The 21,325-nt window shown below is 50.9% G+C and overlaps 1 long non-coding RNA gene across 1 annotated transcript in view; it reads left to right on the forward strand.

Moving 5' to 3' along the window:
• The first annotated feature begins 392 nt into the window (after positions 1–392).
• The window catches only part of LOC116874352, a 91,804-nt gene continuing 70,871 nt past the window's right edge, over positions 393–21,325 (forward strand). Inside the window, exon 1 of the long non-coding RNA XR_004383975.1 lies at positions 393–442. This is a non-coding gene — a long non-coding RNA (uncharacterized LOC116874352). The remainder of the gene's footprint in view (positions 443–21,325) is intronic.

Genomic DNA, 21,325 nt, shown 5'->3' on the forward strand with positions numbered 1-21,325 from the left:
TTTGGCCACACAGGTGGTTAAAGGTAGAGCCAGAACTGAACCCTGGAGTCCTGACTCCAGGTAGAATGCCCCACCTGCTTCACTGAGCCACCCTTGTCTTCTCCCTTCTTCGGGTCTCAGCATAAGGACCAGCAAACATAAGAAAGGGCTTAGATCCACAGCTGGTGGTTCGCTGCCAATGTGACAAGAAAAAATTAGACTAAGTTCTTCTCTCACATGTCTGAACTTTCCCATTCAAGTGCGTGTTGGTCCTTCCACGTAGCCCACTTGGACAGTTTGCTTATATGCCAATCATGTCCCTTTGTTGGCACTTTTGGAACACTTTTGGAACTCCCCTATGGCATATGGTCTTGACTTTCAGTAAATATTTATCTCTTTTTCAGGGTGAACTGTATCTTTGGAAATACCCCAAAGTCATGTGGATTCAAGTTGGAGGAATCAGGTAAGACACCAAAGTAGGTGATTCTACTTTGGCTCACTACCTTTTAAAACATTGCTCAGTGAAATGTAGTTTAGACAGTCAATGTTCCACAGGTCCCAGCTTATTGCTGTGCAGAAGATTTCTTGAATGTCTCAGAATCTTGACGCATGAAATAAAGCTTGAGTGGCTATTTGATGGGGAAGAGGGGTGAGGGAAGAGTGGACACTGATGTTCAAAACCAAATGGCCCATGAGCTTTCCTCCTCATGATTTTAAGCCACTTTTTGGGTCTGGGGAGTTGGAGTTCTCCTGACAGATGCATTGGTTCTCAGATAGTGGGTCAGCGTGGCTATCAGTGCTGCATGGTCTAAGACACAATACATAGAAATGATTTCTCTTCTGCCCATGACAAAGGGATGGCTAAACCTTTTATGAAACAATTCCTTGTTCTTTTTTTTTTTTTTTTTTCAAACAGGAATCTGTTTCTTTGCCTTAGCTGAGCAATTCAGTCATCATTCTCATTGTTAAGTATCCCTTTCAATGAACTAAATCTTTTGCGTTTTTCAGCATTTCCACTGGCTTCAGGGAGGGCAGGAGAGGGGCTGGACAGTTGCTTCTGGCAATGCCCTGGTTATCTTCTTTTCTTTCAACCTGGTGTGTCTGTGACATCCCATTGTCTTGGACATTATCTCACTTCCATACACTTCTTTGAGCCTCTTAAGTGTCCTCTTTGCAAGCTTTCCATGCCTTAGGCTCCGTTTTTCAGGCTTCAGGAATACCTGCTCACTTTTTAATGAGCCACTTCCTGTCTGCATCAGGCCAGCTGGGCCCAGCTGTGGTAGAGATAGAGAATACGTGATGGGTTGATACATGTCAGTCTCTCGTCTTCTGCTTTCAGGGAAAATCTGTCTGGTGAAGTTATTGTCATATGAAGATTGTGTAGCTTAACAGGGGCCCCTGGAGTTAGGTGCCCTTGCCTTTGTTATTTTAGACAAGTTCAATGAAAACCTTGGAGAATTAACCACCTCTGTGAGCTTCAGTTTTGTCATCTGTGGAGTGGGAGTAGTAATAACTCCATCCTGCGAGGTCATGAGGACCAAAGGAGATGACTCATGCAAAGAGCTTGGCTGGTGGCTGATACAGACTAGAAGCTCAAAAATGAAAGCGTTATCATGATTACCAACTTAATAGTGACTCCAGCTGGCTGTGAGGTAGAGCTGCCTTTGGGCAGGTGAACTCATGGAGTGGAGGGCTCGGGGAGCTGTCCATGGTGCTGCAGCCATTCAGCGGACGTCAGTAAATGTCAGCGATCGCCTATTTTGTGTCTGGTACTCTTCTAAGCACCAGATTCTTTACACAAAGGGAAAGCTTTTTATCTGGATGCCCAGTCAGTCTCACGTGCACATAAGTGAGAGTGACGCGTTCCTGTTAGTAAGCACAGGACTGTCTAATGGGCATGCATATATGTAGGCATTTAAGAAAACATGGTGTGTGTGTGACGTGAGTGTATTTAGTGTGCGTGTCGGTGGGTGCGTGTGTGTGCATGTGCACGTGCATGGGTTGGGGTGGGGATAAATGGTGAATGGGCGGGGCTGAAGTGAAGAAGTGAAGGAGGGGTACTGCTATAATGTAACTCACCTGGGTAAACTAGCTGGTGAGAAGGCCCCAGCTTGGCCACCAGGGAGAGGCTGACTTCCCAGAACTTCCTGGGGAGACTGAAAGGGACACTGGCCCCCATCCCATGCCCCTCCTGGTCCACCAGAACAGAATACATCTGAAGCCAGAGTGGAGCTGCTCTCCTGCAGGGCATTCCAAACTAATTTTCTGGTACATTATACACTTGGCCTTTTGAACAATCAATAGCCTTAAATGCTGTTTGGTTCCTGCAGCCAAATCCAAATGAAATAAGACATAATCCATCTGGCTGAGATGGCCAGAGCAGGAGGGGAAGGAGAAAGAAAGAGGGAAGCTAGAGCTGCCCTGGGGATCTCTGCTTGGCTCAGGGAAACGGGAGACTAGAGGGACCTGCCAGCTCTTGAGGGAATGGGCTTTTAAGAGATATTGATGGCTGGTTAATCACAGCCTCATTTGTCTCAATGCATCCCATCCATAGAGCTGTCACTATAGCAGTAGTGAAGTTCAAGTGGGGAAGGGCTAGGACAAGACACAGGATGCGGGGTTGAGAGTGAGAGATGGTGTGGTTGTCTTAGAATCCTGGATGGAAGGGTCTGGCTTGGGTTTTAGTCTGAGGTTAGATTTGAGACATAATCCCCTAGAAGTTCTGAGATGGCACCAGGCAGGGTATCCCTGGGGGCAGGGACTGTGGTCCCAGAAAGGCTTAGGGCTGCTTGAAGGAGCCCATACCTGGCTCAAGAGATAGTATGGTCTCTGCAGACCCTGTTCTGGCAGAAAGTAGGCTCTGCTCTGGGGCTCTACCTGGCAGAGGGTGGGATGTGAGGATGGGGTTTCTACACAGAGGAAGAGCAGAATCAGCTTCCTTCAGAGCCCCTGCTCCTATAGGGTGGAACTCCTAGGAGGACAAACAGTGAGCATCTTAGGTGTCCCTGATGCCTCTGACAGCCTAGCTGGGAGGACTGCATCCCAAGGACCTCCAAATGTCCTCTGCTTCTTCCTCGCCCTCAGAGCTGTGCCCCACTCAGAGGATCAGATTGAAGGAGTCGAGGCCCAACTCAGGGCTCAACTTCCCCATCTCTTTTAGAAATAGTCTACAGACCATTTAGACAGTCTAGAGACTGGTAGGTGGAGGAGGCAGACCTCCACTGGACCCAAGGGACTGGGTCATTTCCCTTGCAGATGGACTACCCAGACAGTGGGAGAAACAACATTCATGGTGTGAAGTCAGTCATGTAGCGGCACGGTGAGATGTGGGGGAGGCAGGAACACATCTTCCCAAGGGGCTATCTGGGAGTGGTTTACCTGGGGAAGGCATGTAACTGAGGTGGGGTGGGAGGAAGGAAGTGGCACCTCTCTTGCCCTACCATGTACCTGGTGCTGGGGAGTGGGACCCACTCTAACTGCCTATCTGCATCTTCAAGCACTGCGGGGGGCATCTCAGCCTCTGGGAGCAGTTGGGTCGGGAGTGTGGGAAGGCCAATAAGGGACATGTCAAGGGCCAGGAAGCTTAGGGTGGATACAGTCCCAATCCAGAGAGAGCCTCAAAATGAGCAGGCAGAGACTAATATGGGGAGTGGTGGAAAGGTGGAGAGAATCCAGGCTCAGCATTTCCTTGGGCTGCTGGAGGCTTCCCAGCTACTCACGGCCAGGGTCCTGGGACAACTCTCTAGCACTTGGCTCTAGCTGGCCCTGCTCAGCTGGAGGACTGTTCCTGCTTCCGAGGTCCAGGGCAGCTCAGCCTTCAGCTAGCAGAGCGGCAACAATCCGGTGTGGCAGCCGCTCTGTAATAAGGGCGGGGCCTGCACACTTCTCCCGATGGGTAATTATGCTTAGAGCATGTTCTGTGGAGATGCAGGGCTTGTCTGACAAGGCACACTCTTGTTACTCCTGCTGAGGCAGCTTAGGAGCAGAGCGGAGAGGCCAGGGCCTGGAGGTGACGGTGCCACTTGGGGAAACTATCAGGGATAATGAACAGCTGATCCCAAGGGGCACTCGTCCATTTGGGCACCTGTGTTCCTCCCCTGACCAGGGGAAGGAAAGCAAGGGGGTGGGGGGCTCAGCAAGAGGACTCCTTCAACACAGGGAGTGTTGGGGAATGTCATGTACATACGGTAACAGTTACAACAATTGATTGTTTATAATTATTATTATTATTTTTGTTTATAATTATTATAATAGCAGAGACACCAATATTTATATTGTGTTCTATGATTTTCAAAGCATTTTCATATTTTCTTTCGCCATAATCCTTTCACGGAGGGACAGATCTTTATCCCCATTTGAATGATGAAAATGGGAGTGGCTTGGTCACGATCACAGGGCAGAGCCATGTCCCAGCCTGGTTTCCTGACTTGGATGTCAAAGCTCCTTCTCTGTCTCCCAAGTCGGTCAAGATATCCATTACAGCCACTCCTTGGCTCCCTGGTGTCACTCCAGAGGTTCCCGTGTGAGGTGCCCCGTGGCAGGAGTTTTGGGAGCGGAGCCCTGGGTTCCTGCGTTGGGAAGGTCCTGCAGTAGGACAGGCCAGTCACCAGAGGTGGAGTGAAGCTGATCTGAACGTGGGAGACAGTCCTGCTGAGTATTTCCACAGACTTAATGCCCTAGCTGTGCCGCCATTCTGGGAGGGAGCTGTGACATGATTGTCACCTGTGTGGGCAAGTCTGCTTTAAAAGACACTGCATGACAAACAGCCGTTCCCATTGCAGCACCCATGTGAAAATGGTGCCAAGGAACACCTCTTGGACTCTGCACTGAGAATCTGGGAACCAGAAAAAATGACAGGATTGTTCTTTGGGGCTGAGGTCAACCAAGGAGGGCTTCCCGTCAGAGCAGTTCTGAGTAGAGTCTGGAAGGAAGCAGATGACAAGTGCATTAGAGGCAAAACAGAAGGCCTGGAGTGAAGGGATAAAAAGTTTGGGATGGTGAGCCTGTTAGCTGGGATGGGCCTAGAGGTGGAGCACGTAAGTGGGTGAGGGGTCTGGAGAGCTGATGTTGGAGACAGAAGGTCACAGGTGAATTTGATAAGCTAGAAATTACAGAGACACTGAGGATTGTTAGATGGTAGGAATAAGATCAAAACAGAGTGTGGGATGCTTTGCAAAGCTTTGTGTAGAATGAAGGTTGGATGCAGAGAGGACAGGTGTGGGCAGGCGAGCCCCCGAGATTTAGCCATGTCCCATTCTGAGCTGGAGTTCAAAGTGCTGACTGTGGAACGTGGAATTCTCGGTGGCTGCAGGGCTTTAGGACCCTCTGCACATTCTGACCCAAGTTGGACTGTGTTCTGGAACTTAGCAGGATGGAGGGCTCCCACACCCCATTGCCCTGCCCCATGGCGCCTTCCTTCCCCCAGCCGGGACTCAGCCTTCCCTCTACAGGATGCCAGTTCAGTGCTGGATCCAGCCTCAGGCCCAGGAAAAAGCTTGCTGCTCTGGGAAGAGGCCCTGCTGCTCTTTCTGCTCTGCTCTGGGGTGATTGATGGCTGTGGGGAGGTGGGTGAGCAGCCCCCCCCCCCCAGCCCGGTTCAGATGGTTGGAATGGGTGGGAAGCAGACTCCCAGAGTCTCGAAAGAAGAGTGGCAGGGAGGGTAGGCCGGGGGTGGCCCAGATGTTCCACATGGTAGTTTTCTCGATGGAGTGGCTCATTCCAGGGGCCAGGAGGTATGTGCAAAGCACCAGTTAGCTTAATATCAGATTCTTCTGAGTAGACAAAAAAAATAACATTTTGCTGCCTGATTTCTTGGTTTCTCAAGCCCCTCCCAGACTAGGGTCTTGAAAGACCCATGATGGTGGGGAGTGAGGGGAAACTGAGGCTCAGCAAGAAGGAGGTGGTTTATCCTTAAGAGGTACGCTCTGTGCATAACTGTGTCTTCCCTCAAGGCTGCCCTCTCTGTCTCCGGGCTGCCACTGTGTGACGGGAGGGGGTTCTCTGTGTCTCTCTCTGCCAGGTCTTCCTCAGGAATTTTAAAGGGACAAATCCTCTTCTCCAGATTGGGGGTGGGGGAAGCCAAGAACTATCAGCACCTGTAAAACCAATTTAAAAATCAGTCTAGCCAACCAGCCCCCAAAGGAACCAAAGGGAGCTATAGAGTAACTCAAAAGCAGACACTAATGGAGGAGAAAAGAAATGTAGTTACATATTCATCAGCTTTTAAATATTCATGAGGATTGTAAAGCAGATTAATTTTCATGCCTCATTTCTCCCGCGGTTCTCGCTGTCCATATTTTACCACAGTAGCAGAAGCAGAAGAAAAAGGAGCTATGGATCACGCGGCCAGTGCCCTCAGCATCACTTAAGGGGCAGTGTGCATGTGTGTGTGCGCATGTGCACGCGTGTGTGTGTGCATGTGTGGGTGGGGGGCAGGGGAACAGGAGGGGCTGTCTCTGTGGAAGGGAAGGTGTTCTTCTCCCGAGGGATGGGCCTCTTGGCCAAGCCGGGACGCTGTGAGGGCAGCAACAGGACAATGTGGGGAGGTCGTGGAGGTGTCTGAGGGAGAGGAACCATCTGGAGCAGAGAGGACTCTGGGGGCATCAAGTTCACTTCTGGCCTCCCCTGGGTGAAGAGGGAAAAGGACCTTCACCAGAGTCAGCAAGGTTTTCCTCTACACTCCCCTGAGCTAACTGTCTGAGACTAATGGTTCACTGATGGAGCAAGGTGAGAGACCAGGGCGGGCACCAGACAGAATATGGAAGGTGCGGGAGACACAGAAGAACAGAAGGGAGGGGAGAGCACCTGAGAGGGAGCAGAACCAGAGAAAGAGACGAAGGGGCCGCCGGGGGTGCATCTGTTCCAGGTGGAGGACATTAGATAACAGGACAGAGGATGAAATGATGAGAATGGAGGGTAGACATCTGGAAGGACTTGCAGATCCCAGGGCTGTTGGGAGAGATCTTCTGGGGGGTGGGAGAGATCTTCCCCGAGTCATACCCCAGCTGCTGCTATCCCACAGTGTGACAGCAGCCTGAAGGGAGAGGTGTCGCAGAGGCTGCTTGGAAACCACAGTCAACAAGCGTCCTGGTCTGAGGGACCAGGCAGAATTAGAGGGGAAGTAAGTGTCAAGTGCACACTATTGGGAACCGTCCTAGAGACAAGAGCGGCAGATGTTGTTGTCCACAGTCATGGATGGGAACCAGGCAGTGTGCAAAGGACCAAAGATGGGCCCTGGGGGACAGAGCCACGGTTGCAGCCGTTCCTTGGGGCCCTGGTATGTGGCTCCTGGGCATGGATGCCACCCGATAGCCCTTAATGGTTCAAGCCAACTTTCTTGGAATGACAGGAGGGATGACCTAGTCTCTGAAGAGCCCATCCTGGTTTGCCAGCAGCTGCCCCCTTCCGTGGCGGCAGAAGGATATTCCCCTAGCTTCCCTCCCTCTGTGCTGGATATCTCCACGAGGGTGTCTAGTACACATCTCAGACCTAACACGTCCACATTCCAACGGACTGCCCCCAGCACGCAGACCCGTTAGCTTGCAGTCTTCCCTGTGTTGGTCAGTGGCAACTCTACCCTTCTGGCTGCTCAGCCCAAAAAACTGAGGAGCAAAACACCCAGAATCTTCTGACTCTACTGACCACCGCCCAGGCCCAAGCTCTGGCCTTCTCATGTCTGGATGATCAGAGTAACCCACTGGTCTCTTTCAGGGGCCTCTGGGGCTCCTCAAAGTCTGGCCCCTCCTCCTCTATCTGACCTTGTCTTTTTATCAGTGCTATACTGGTCTCCTTGCTGTTCCTGGAGCAAGCCGGGCCTTCTTCCACTTCACGGTCTTTGTTTGCATGTGTGTTTTCACTCCTTCATTTCCTCTAGGACTTTGCTCAGTTTGCCCCACTAGTGAAGCCTTCCCAAGCATGCTGTTGAAGACACTTACAGGAGTGCCCCAGTGAATAGTTACTGCCCAGGGAGCTTCCCCTTCTGCCCATGGAGGAGTTAACTCCTACAGTAATTGCACATCTGATGAAAACAACTGAAAAGGGGATAAAAAAAAAATGCCTGAAACCGTGACTTTCAGACAGTAGGCAACAGGTAGCCCCGGGGGGGTCCCTGAGAGAACGGAGGCCCCACTTGTGCATCAGTTTACCTCCAGGCCAGAGCAAAGGGCGGGGGAGAGTCCCAGACAGAGCCTGGGGGTTGAGTTAGGACCCAGGCTTGAGGATTGAGATAGGGGCTGAGGAGACTAGAATTTGTAAGAAAGAACACTGGAGAGGGGGAGCTGTCCATGGAGAGTTCTGAAAATCTGCAGAAGGGTCCTTGAAACTTTAACTATGAACACTGATCTGCACATAATTGGGGTGAAGTACCATGAGATTGGGGGAAAGAGCTGCTGGAAAGCAGAAGACCGAACAATTCCTGAGCTCACACGGGGCTGGGGATGGCTCGGATTTGTATACTTCAGGGTGGTGAGGGCTTGGGGTATGTGGTGCAGTGGGTATTACCTTAGAGGCCAAAGGCTGCCCTGGACCCATCTCACAGAGCTTCAGAGCAAGCCTTCATAGGGTCACAGTGATTCCAAACAACTGGGAGCCAGAACAGAGTCCTGCTGTCTCTAAAGGCCTACGACGAAATCCAGAACCCCATGCGAAATTCACAATTCCCATCACCTAGTAAAAAAATAACAGTCATGCAAAGAAAAAGGGAAACATGACCCATAACCAGGAGATGAGTCAATCAACAGACACAGATCCCCAAATAAGAAGGATGATGGAATTAACAGACAAGGATACCGAAGCAGGCATTACAAATGCGCTGCATACGCACAGGACCGTAAAAGAAATCATGAACACAATGAGGAGAAAAATGGAAGATTTCAAAAACCCAATGGAACTTATAAAGAGGGAAACAGAATATCCGAGGTGAAAAATATCATTAAACAACGAAGTGATTTTTATTTCTGCCACAGAAATAAAACTGCTACCCAAACCACATGAAGGGTGGCACCATTTTGCCCTTCTAGCTTATTCTCCCAGCAGCCAATGCCTCCCTGTCCTGTGAGGGCACTACCTTTGGTTGCTCAGTTCCCTAGGACTCTAGAAAAACAGGCGTCTTTTCTCGTTGATCCCAAATGCAATCTGGATTTCAGCAAGCAAGCAACAGCTTTTCTGAGCCTCGTTTCAGCTGATGTTTCCTGAATCCCTCCTGTGTCCTCTGATAAGGCAGTGCCTGTTTGTGACGGTGATGTCACTGCACAAAGCCCAAGACGGGAGGATTGGGAGTGGGGTTCCCTGAAATGGGAGGTTTGAGCATGGTGGGTGGGGAGCTCAGACTCGGGCTTCGAGGTGACATGTGCGCTCCTCCTCACCTCCCACCTTCCTGGGTCTGCCACCTCAGAGTCTCCACCTGTCACCCAGGCCAGATGTTCCTCCTCTTCTTCCCCCACAAAAGGGTGGAGATGTGGTGGTGGCTGTGGGGCTGCCAGAGAGTCTGGGTGAGCTCCCCATCCCCAGGAGTGCTCTGCCACCTGTCCAGCTCCACAGCAAACCCCTCCTCTCCATCATTCTCCCTTTATCTAAGTAGTTCCAGAGCTCTTGCAATGGGGTGATAAGCAGGAGCTGGCCTGCCCTGTAGAGTTCCACACCTAGCCCAGGTGGCACAATGAGAAGAAGGAAGTGACAAGGTTCAGGAGATCTGCGGGATAAAGTACTTTAGAGAGCCAACTTCATCTGGAGGTCAGGGAAGGCTTCATGGAAGAGGTGACATTTCTGCTGGGTTTTGAAGGATGGGTAAGGTTTGGGCTGCTGGGAATGAAGGGACAGGTGCTGTAGGTGAAATAGGGCATCATCTTGAATCCCCTCAATCTTGTCTTCCCTTTCTGAACCCCCAGGCTCCCCACTTCCTTAGGGGTTCTAGTCAGCTCTTTTTTTTTTTTTTAAATTTTTTTAAATTTTATTTTTTATAAACATATAATATATTTTTATCCCCAGGGGTACAGGTCTGTGAATCGCCAGGTTTACACACTTCACATCACTCACCATAGCACATCTAGTCAGCTCTTTTGCTCTCAGGAGTGAGTCCTGCGGGCTCCAGGCACCCAGATTTCCCCAGTGAACTAGTGACACTCCTGCCTGTAGCCTCGGATACCCTTTACCTCCTTGGGCTCTGACCAGATGAAACAGCGCCCCACAGGGGCAGTTTGTGGTAAAAGCCTTTCCTGGACAGGTTCAAAACCCAGGGGCGGGGAGCGGGTTTGAGCTGAGACTCATGACTCAGTCTCTCTGGCTCCCAGCCCCCCATTTGACTGCTCCTTGACCCCCAGCATGAGGTTCGGGGGCCTCTGAGCATCCCATTTCCCCTCTTCTCTCATCTCGTCTCCCCTCCCACCTCCCCCACTCTCTCCCAGCCTCCATTCTGGGAGCGTGATATGATCAGCTCCTACAAAGGGTAGTTTTTCACAGGCTGCTTCCCACATATCGCCTGACCTTCAGGATCACTGTGGGGCCTGGTGGGCGTGTGCAAATGAGCAGGGCCAGGAGAATGGTGCAGGTGTCTCTCTTTCAGGCATGTTTGGTATAGATAAGGCAGTGCCTGTTTGTGACGGTGATGTCACTGCACAAAGCCCAAGACGGGAGGATTGGGAGTGGGGTTCCCTGAAATGGGAGGTTTGAGCATGGTGGGTGGGGAGCTCAGACTCGGGCTTCGAGGTGACATGTGCGCTCCTCCTCACCTCCCACCTTCCTGGGTCTGCCACCTCAGAGTCTCCACCTGTCACCCAGGCCAGATGTTCCTCCTCTTCTTCCCCCACAAAAGGGTGGAGATGTGGTGGTGGCTGTGGGGCTGCCAGAGAGTCTGGGTGAGCTCCCCATCCCCCAGGGCTTCACCCGCCTGTGACCCCAAGCCCACTGGCCCCAGCTGAGCCAGTGCTCCCTGTGGTCCCCGGGGGAGGGGGACCAGTGGGCCCAGTGTGGGAACGCGCAGAGTGGGCCCCATGGTGGTGGTTCTGAGTCCTGACTTTGGTGCGAGGTGGAGCTGAGCCTGAATTTCACCTCCATTATTTATACACTTCAGACAAGTGTCTTAACCTCCAGTCCTTCCTTATCTTATCTGTAAAGGTGAGACAATGGCACTCCCCCACCTGCTGGTGGGGGCACCTTGGGCACCTGGTTAATGGCACGTGTTGTTGTTGACGGGCTTGCTGAGAGGGGTGGAGGCCGCACCCCCATAGGCCTGTCCTGGCCCCCCTCTCCCTGACTCCCTATCCCAGCTGCTTTACTAAGCCCCCAGCTCCTGGGCCCTTGTTCTGGATCCTCGTCTGACAGCCCCCCAGAGGGACCCACTGCATCTTTAATTGTAGTTCTCTTGCTCAGCAAAGCCATCAGCACCTAATGTCCCATGTCATTGCTGCTTCTATGCCTGTGGACGCCTCACTCCTGGGGGCTGCTTAGCCACCCAGGGCAAATCCATCTGGCCAGGAATAGCCACAGTGGGGAGGGGGGAGAACAGGGCCAGGGACCTTCCAGTGATGCTTTGATGACAATTTGCTTACAAATATCTTACTATCAGAGGGCAGAGTTCTCCATGACTCTATCACTCTGGACCTTCATTTATGGCCCCGGAGAAACCACAGTGGTCCCTCTGGTCTCTTAACACCAAAGCCTTATGCATCTCTTCACGCAGGAAAGAACCCTGAGTCTGGGGAGAAACTGAGCACCCCCACCTCCCTGCCTCCCCGCCATCTTCCTTCCCACCCCCCACACTCATGTGGCTCTGATGCCCATGCAGGGTTTTTAACGTAGGGCCCAACAAAATATCAGCGCTGGGAAGTTGAACTTGGAGGAAGACATGGATCCTGGTGGAGACCAGGACCGGGGGAGAACTTGTCCCAGGGACTCAGGTTCTCATTCCCTGGGTCCCAGGGCAGGGCCCCCTCTTTTGGGCTAGCCCCTGTGTGAGTCTCGTCCCTGCCCAGTGCCTGAGGAGCAGGCAGGGGGCTCAGCTTCCTCAGGAGTTCACGTTCAAGACTGGCCTGGGGGTGGCATTGGCAGATGGGGCAGATAGGAAGTGGGTAGCTCTGCCACTTTCTCAGTCAGTTCAGGACAATAGACTTTGTTCAAAGGAAGCTCAGGGGTTTCCCATCTTTGGGAGCGAGCTTGGAAAAAGGCCAGGGGAAGAGGAGACTCTCAGCCACGGTCCTTGTCCCCCTTCCCGCCCCTCCCTTGTCCTCCTGGCCAGGTTCCTGCCACCTCCATTCCCAGGCTCCAGGATGTGTCTCTCTTACCTTGAGCCCAGGAAGAGACACAAACCCCTTTGCTGGTTCCTCTCGGCATTGCTGGGATGCGCTGGCATTTTCACAAAGGACTTCCATAAATACTGAGGGAGAACAAAAGGGAAGTAATTACAGAAAATACAAACAGCATGAAAATAGTCAAGTTTCTAAAGTACAGGTTTCCCAGCCTCAGATAACCACCCTGGGGCCCAGGAGGCTGGCCCGCCTTCCCAGCAGGCCCCATGCCAGGACTCCAGCCCTCATAGGCTGGCCCGTTGCCGCACGCCTCAGCCCCCGTGGGGACAGGGGCCAGGCTGAGTCCCCTTTCCCTTCAGTTTCCTAGGCCCCCTGGGTGTCCCTCACCCCTTGGCTTCTGAGGGAGGCCTTGACCCCCTTGAGAGCCCCTGCTGAGATGGCGAAGCCCGGATCTGCACCCCCAGGCCTGACTGCCGCACACGCCCCACCCAGGGGTAGTCTCCCCGGTGTGCTGGACAGTTGTGGTGTTTCCGTCGGACTCACCGTGGTGGCCGAATCGGCCTGCTCCATGCAGCGGTGAGCCCACGGCAGCCACCCTGTGACCCAGGTCGATGGGATGAGAACAAGCGCCTGAGCCAAGCTGAGCCCTTCAGAGTTCAATTGCGGGGGGCGGGGGTGCGCGGTACGGTTAGTGGGGCCCAGGGGCTGTCTCTTCACACTCTTCTTTATCACACGTGGGCCTGGGGGCTGTGGAAGCCGTCTTGAGGGCTGAGGTCTGCCCAGATGCACCAGGAGAAGCAGAAGGGTGAGCTGGCCAGTGGGAACCCTGGTTCCTGTGGGGCTGTCCTGTCCTTTAGAGCAGTCCTTGACGACATTCCTGCCTCCGAGCCACTCCTGTGTCCTTTTAGTAAACTTCCTCTTTTATTAAACGCTGGTTTGAGTGGATTTCTATAGCCTGCAAGCAAGCCCCACATCTCAGTGCATCCGCCATTCTGTAAGCAGGACAGACATGATAGAGCGGCCAGGCCCTCAGAGAACCAAAGGGGCCCACGGAGGGACTCGAGTGAGGCGCCGAGAAGTCCCTGGGGAAAGGCTGGGGGCGTCCTAGAGCATCAGCTTCTCCACACTGCGCGGGCAGGGAGCCCAGGGTGCTCATGCGGGGGCGGTTGCTAGCAAGGGGAGACCTTTGAAATATTGTTGGCTCCTTACTCTCGACATCGAGTAGCTGGTGAGTGGGCCTCAGCTTTCCTTCTAGCATTCCGTTTTCTGCCCCCACCCCGGTTACTCTGCTGCATGGGGGTGCGACGCATAGGCCAGCAGTCTGAAGCCTGAGCCTGAGCCCCATCTCAGCTTCTCATGAGCTGAGTGACCTCAGCTCCCTGAGCCTTGCTTCCCCCACCAGAAAATGGTAACCACAACCTTTTGTACTTTGTAGGGCTCCTTCACACTTTTCCCTCCCTTGTCCCATCTTTGTCCTCTTGCCCTGCATTTGCATGCCCCCCCGCCCCGCAAGCCTTCCCCTCCGATGCTACCCCCTTCAGCACCTTCCAATCCCCTTCGGGTCATCAGCCTGAGACTCCCCAAGGGCAGGGATCCCCTGCCTCCCCCTCCCTCTAGAACCGTCAGTGTGCCTGGAACAGCACGGAGCCCAGAGAGAGTGCCTAGAGGCAGTCTGCTCAGCTTGCTGCCTTCCTGACCTGTACATCTGCTCTTTCCCTCCCTTCTTCTGGCAGGGAGGACATTCCAGAATCTACTTTCAAAACTAAGCCAGAATTAAAGGCTCCCCCAGCCTCTTTAGGAAACTAACTCCAGCTATGGGAGGGTGCCTTCTGGCTAATTCTTCCTTACATGGCCGTCTTTCCATTCGCATACCCTTCTCTCCGCAGGGGAGGTGGTGTACCCCACCTGAGCCAGTTACCACGCACCCACTCCCCTCACAGCAGGCTCCTTCCCTTCCTCTCCCACTCCCTGGCTCTCCCTCCCATTGCTGCCACCCGTCCGTCGTCGCCCCGCCCCCCGCCTCTCCCAGCCTTTCTATTCCCATCCTGGCTTGTCTCCCCAGGCAGCTGGGAGCAGGGCGCCTTCGATTTCTCTATTCAGTCTGAGGCGTAGCAATTTTCTGCTCTCCCGTAATTAGGGGAATTTTAAGCAAACTCCCCGACGGATGATTACAGCAGGTTCAATCCAAGCTCCTTTGATCAGGGAAGAATGAGGACGTTGTTGGAATATTCCTCGACCTGCTGGCCAGACAGACTCAAGGCGGAAGTCTGGTTCTTGAGCTCCCCCTGGAGGGCTCTGGACTTTGATCCTGGTGCCTTGCGGACCCTGGGCACTGGGGTCTCCCCAGGAGAGGAGTGGGTTCAAATCTGGCTTCCCTGGCTTTGGGCCAACAGCTGGACTCAAAGCCTGGGTTGGGGCTGGTGACTTGGGTGGGAAGGGAAATCAAGTTGGCACATAGGGCAGTCTCCCAGGACTGCTGGGAATGGCTGTGCAGGCTCTCAGTGGTGGGCCATCATTCCCACTATGGCCCGTGTGAGCTCGGATTCCTGGGGCTTTCCAGTGTCCAGCCTACACGGCATACTTCTAAGCCCGAACCTGCCTCCAGGAAGCTTGAATGACTACATTTTTCTAAACTGTCAGAGAGAGAGGGACCTTCTGAGAGTTGAAAGGGCCTCTTTTCTTTCTCTTATCCATTTCTGCTGAGTCTTTTGTGGCAGTAATAACAGGAAGAGTTTGGCCTTAGGAACAGCCTGACTAGAGAATGAATTACAATTCAGCTATTTCCTGACTGTGTGACCTTGGGCAGTTAATGACCCTCTCTGAACTTTAATATCTATACTAAAGGATTGTTTCGAAGATTGAAGAAGAATCGGATTAAAACACTGCTTGGCTCATAATAGGTGCTCAGTAAATAGCATACCTTCTCCTTTCCCTACCTACTTCACACAGTTTAAACATCATCACCCTTCAGGGCAAACCCTCTTCTCCTCTGTCTGTGCCCCCCAGCCCCGTGTACCCCCAATGCTGCACTCCCGAGCAGACTGAGTATATTAGTAGACTGCTAATGTCTCCAGCATTCCCGAGCAGTGGGTCTGGCTTTTCCATAGGTTAATTAGGTCATATTTCAGGATAATTATGGCGGTATATTCCTACACTAATTAAGTGGCTTTAAACCATCTCCACAACGCAACTCCATGAATCATAATTAAACCTTGCCGCCGAGTGCCTCCGCCAGCCGCGGAGACCTGCACGCGGCCCGCTCTGCCTGCTCGGTCGTGGGAAAGGGAGCACCGGAACTGTGGGTTTGAAAAGGACTTATTTTCCTGGGATCATGTCAGGATGACTCCTAGTGAATATTGGATGAGGCTTTGCACGGGTCCTCTTGTTTTCACAAGAAGAGAGACGAAGAGAAATACAGGTTTATCCTCTTCTCCCTGCTGCTCTGCTGACTAGATCTGAATGGATTCCCAGGGGATGCGGTCGGGGCAGAGACAGTGCCGGAGCACTCGCTCGCAGGTGGCAGTGGATGGTGAGTATGCGGGAGAGTTGGTGTTCCAGCTGGTGTTCACTGGGGACCGTGTCTAACAGGAGCCAGCTCAGCTCAAGGCTGCCCAGGAAGGAAGACAAGAGCACCAGAGAACTTGTGTTTGAGAGGGCTGGGTGGACCTCCCCACTCCTGACCATTCTGTTCTTGGCGCACCTGGCAAGTGAGTAGCTCGCACCTCAGCGGGGGCCGTCGTTTTGGCTACCGTTGGTTCTAGCTTGAGTCATGGCGGGATTTTTGGCGCTGCCCTTGGGAGATTTGGTTCTGAGTCTTGGTGCTGCTGCCTGCTGGGGGTTACCTGCAGAAAGCCATCTGGCCCTCTGAGCCTCAGCTTCCTTATCTGGAGAGTTGAAAAGAACACTGGCTGTCTTAGGACTGCTGAAAAAGATGGAAGGAGACAATGGGATGGGGCCAATGACTCCTCTGAGGAGTTAGTGAAGTCTGGGCTGTTCCTTCAGCCATGGAGAAGGACTCATAGGGACAGAACCACACTCCCTTCCAGGACCCCTTGCCAACAAGGTGCATATTTATCTGATGGCTCTTGGGTCTGGCGTGGTCCATTCGTGTTCACGGAAGCCACAGGTCCCCGGGGGAACCCAGGTCCCAGACCTCGGGTATGTACCACCATGTGTTCACCACAGGGCTTGCTGGAACACACGTTTTCTCCTGCCTCAGTGAAAATACACAGGTTGCCTTATCCGTTCCTGCCACCAGAGCTTGGAGAAGCCACCATGGGTTGTGATGGCATGTGGAGGATGATCATAGGATGTTTGGAAAAGACTTAGGAATCAACATCTGGAAGCCATGATCCTAGGCTAACAGTCCTCAAAACTCCTGACTTCTGTGGTTTTTCCTTTTCATGCTTCCCTAACCTCAGCTGGACCACCTCTCCACCCTGCTCCCTCCATTCCTGCCTCCCGCACCCACAGCTTCCCAGAGCCAGCAGCTCAGGCAGCAAAGGGCGCAGGGGAGATGAGACTTGTCTTCTTTCTCTCTCTCTCTCTCTCTCTCTCTCTCTCTCTCTCTCCCCCTCGCCCCCTCCCTCTCTGGAGAGATGGCCCCAGGCATTTGGAGTAAGGCACTAATCAGCTAAGGACAGGTGACAATGGACCAACATCTTCCATGGAAGCCAGGGTGATTTCCAGGGGATGCTTGGTTGTCCTCAGCGAAAGGACAGGGGATTGGGGTGGGCGGGTGGGAAGGAGACAGCATTTAGTCAGCCTGGTTGTCACACACAGCCCCTGGCTCCTCTGACAAAAGAACGCCATGTGAAAGTACAGATAAGCCCAGCTGGAAAATTGACAGCCACTACGGCAGCCCTGACTCCCCACTCGCTACTGTGCCCTGTGGATGATGGCTGTGTTAGAGCAGAGAGCGGTTAGAGGCAAGAAAGGCATCTCCCGAACCCCTGAACCCCACCTGGAGGGGAATGAGCCTTGTTCTCCTCTGATGGGCAAAGGGCCCGTCCTGGGCTGGCAGGAGATGAGGGCTCCAGGGTGGGGGTGGGAGCATCCTGGTGAATTCAGATGGAGACAAGGGGCTGTTTCTTTAGGAGAGATGCAGGTCAGATCCAAGGTGAACTTCCTGCTGTCTGTGTCGTCGAGGAAAGGACGAGAGGCTGGAGCTGCGGGCAGGAACCCGGCACGTGGCGGTGTGAGCGGGACAGCTTCTGTGGGATGGGGCAGCTGCCCCGTGCCCACAGAGCTCTGCTGGCAGCAAGAATGGTGTGTTGGTGATCTCAGCCCAGGATGAAGACCTCTTCCGGAGGGGGAGGTTGGAAGGGGGTGGAGAGAGTACTTAACAAGGACCAGACCACAGATAATGGGCATGGCTAGAACTCCCAGGCAACAGAGTTGGGAGCCGCGGGGGCCCGCTTCAGGAGACAGCTCCCCCTGCATATGGCATTCACACTGGCTTTTGTGCCCAGGAAGGCCTACACCATGGACATTTAAACTCCTAATGGACATCCGCATGTGAATGCGTTTCTGTGCATGTACACCCCTGTAACCACAATTCGTCAGCATGAGGTAGTATAGTCCTTGTAGACCACCAATTTGGGGTCGTGGGGCAGCTTTTAGTGTATGACTTTACCTCGCTGGACCTCAGTGCCCTTGTCGACACAATAGGAAGGAACAATCCTTTGCCTACTCGCTTCAGAGAGCCGTCATGGTAAGAGACAGAGGGTGGGAAAGCCCTCTGCAAACTTATGAAGTCTGCTGCAGTGGTGAGCCTAGTGAGGGTCATGCTGCTATCCTGCCCAAGTCTCTCCTGACAACGGAGGGACAGGCACAGTGGTGGCTCCTTATGCCTCCTGCACCGGCATCTGGCTCAGCCCGTGGGGAGGAGGATGAGTGGGAACCACTCCCTCCTTACTCTTGTCAGGGCCAAGGGGGTTGCAGGAGGGAACTCTGGGGCTGAAGCTCTTCTTCCCTGCAGCCCAGTTATCCTTCTGGACCAACTAAACCCAACTCTGTGGAGCTTCCAAGGATAATTACATCTCAAGGATCTCTCCCAGGGGTAGAGAGAAGTGCTGTGGGAACATTAAGACATGGAGGATATGAGTACAGTCACTAATAGATGTCTCTGATGGAGAAGAAAAAAAAAAAAGCATGCATAGAAAGGAGAAAATGTTGAAAGAGACGGTAACTTAACTTTTCCCCGAATTAAAAGGACATATATACCTTAAGAGGGGAAGGGGTTAAGACAATGCTGAACAAGGTGAAGAAGAAAAACCTCATTCACAGACCAATTAGGGAGACATTTAAATGCATCTCAGAGAGAAAACTTCCATGCAGATCACCTATAAATAAGAAGAAATCATAGTGACAATGAGATGACAATGAGGTGATAGCTAGAAACTGTTGAAGTCTCTATGTAGCTAAATATTTAAATGGGGGGGGGCAAAATAAAGATATCCTCAGGCATAAAGAAGTATGCAGAATGTATTCCAGCAAATAAAAAAAGAGCGAATCTAAGAAGCAGATATAAGACAAATAGTGCAAAAGAATTTATTAGATTTTACTGTTGCTTATATAAACGATGACTCTGTGGCACAATCTGGAACTAAAATCCAGATCATGCCACCATGATAGCACTCAGGAGAGAAAAGAGGTGGGAAGAGACCAAAACCAAACCGAACCAAAATAGCTCAGGGGCACCTGCTTGGCTCAGTCTGTTAAGCATCTGCCTTTGGCTCAGGTCATGTTCCTGGGGGCCTGGGACTGAGTCATGCATCAGGCTCCCTGCTCCGTGGGGAGTCTGCCTCTCCCTCTGCCTTTCCCCTGCTCATGCTCTCTCTCCCTCTCTCTCAAATAAATAAAATCTTAGAAAAAAAATAAAATAGCCCAAATATCCCACATGTGGGAAAAATAAGAACATGTTGCCAAATAGCCCTTGGACTAAAGAGAAAGTTTTAAAGGAAATGATGAATTACTTAGAATTAAATGTCAAAGAAAGCTCTACCTGTCAAAATTTATGTACTACAGCTAAAGCAGTCCCGTGAGGAAAATTTATAGCTTAAATACATCTGTCAGGAAACAAGAAGGGCTGAAAACAAATGAGTCATGTATTCAAATCAAAAGGAGGGGGGAAAAAAAAAAGCAGTAGAGAAAGCCCAAGCAAGTAGAAAATAAGATTAGAAAAGAAATCAGTGAAATGAAGAATGATGCCAAGAACAGCAAAAACAGTAGAAATGAGTACTAAAAACAGAAAATTCCCTGAAAAGACAAAATGAACACCCTTTAAAAGACCCATAAAATAAACATCAAGAAAACAAGAGAGCAGATTTTAAAATACACTGCAGAATTAATTCAACTCTGTAGAGCCTCAGAGGGTGAGAGCCAAGGGTCCTCTCCCAGGGGCAGGAAGAAAGACTGTGAGGTAGAACTAAGATTTTAAAATATAAATACAATATTAGCACAATATAGTGTATATACAAATATATATACAGTTGGCCGTGTATGAAATGTGCAAATTTCTGGAAAATAATAGTGAAATCAACACAAGAGAAACAAAAGGCCTGAACAGACTAATAGGATGTGGAGGGAAAGGACGTCTCGTGTGCTGTTGGTGGGAATGAAAACTGGTGCAGCTGCTGTGGAAAACAGTATTACTGGAGGATCCTCAAAAAGTTCATAATAAACCACCCTACGATCCAGTGATTCCACTACTGGGTATATATCTAAAGAAAATGAAGACACTAGCTCAAAAAGATATCCTTACCCCCACCCTCCCGCCCCGTGTTGCTGTGGAGGGGAAGCTGGGATGGAGATAACGCAGTCTGGACTGATTGTGGTTAAAATACTCTACTTTCTCGCAATTTTGCAACAGCACAGACACATTTCCAGGCCTCTCCTAGGGTCACCAGAGAGGATAGCAGACCTGTATCCAGATAATAGCCCTGAAAATCACAAAGGCCTCAAGCATTAACAACAAAGGCCCAAGACCACCAAGGAGGAAAAAAAAAAAAACATTAAACTTTACGAAAACCATTAAATGAGAGACCTAAATAAAAAGAAATACTATATCCATGTTTGGAATGACTTAATTTTGGAAAGATGTCTATTAGCCCCAAATTAATTTCTACATTCAATTAAATTCCAGCAGGAATTTTTGGGGAATTAAACAAAGTGAGTATAAAATTTCTATTGAAGAATCAAGATCCACAAATAGCTAATCCAATTAAAAAAGCAACAAAGAAGCAATATTGGTTCTGCTGATAAACCGATTACAATAAAAGTGTAATAATAAAAGTGTGTTATTGGCATAGAGACAGACAAATAAGCCAACGGAACAGAATAAGGGACCAGAAACATACCTAGACACACATAAATAAACTGAATAAAAAGTCTAAATTAAAAGAAAAACTATAAGGGAACTCCCTATGAGAGAGAGGTGGGGTAACAAATCGGTAAGAGACAAATTATTTTGTAAAAGTCATCAGAAAAAAAGATGCTTCACTGTTTTGGAAATGAATTAAGTTGGATTGGTACTCAACACTAGATTTTTTAAAAATTTCCAAGTAGAGAAAGACCTAAATGTGAAAAGTAAAGTTATAAACACAAATGGAAGAAAATGTGTTAAAAAAAACCAACTCTGAACCTTAAAGTGAGCATTTCTTTGAAATGATTTAAAAAATAACCAGACACAAAGCATAAAGCACAAAATAAAAAGATTTGATCACATCGACGTTAGAGATTTAAAAAAAAAAGACAGTATAAACAAAGTTAACAGAGGAGTAGCAGACTGGGAGTAGATATTTTTTGGAAGTCGACAACTGACAAATGTTTTATATCCAGCATATGCAAAAAACTGCAGATCCATAAGAAAAACACAAGTCTCTAAAAGAAAAAAAGGGAAGTGGGATATAAATAGGCCGTTTATAGAAGTGGCCATTTGAAGTGCTAATAGCTATACAAAAAGTTGCTTGGGGCGCCTGGGTGGCTCAGTGCATTAAGTCTCTGCCTTTGGCTCAGGTCATGATCTCAGGGTCCTGGGATCAAGCCCTGGGCTCTCTGCTCAGCAGGGAGACTGCTTCTCCCTCTCTCTCTATCTGCCTCTCTGC

Source organism: Lontra canadensis, unplaced genomic scaffold (assembly GCF_010015895.1).
Source record: "Lontra canadensis isolate GAN:19392208 unplaced genomic scaffold, GSC_riverotter_1.0 scaffold36, whole genome shotgun sequence".
NCBI lineage: Eukaryota > Metazoa > Chordata > Mammalia > Carnivora > Mustelidae > Lontra > Lontra canadensis.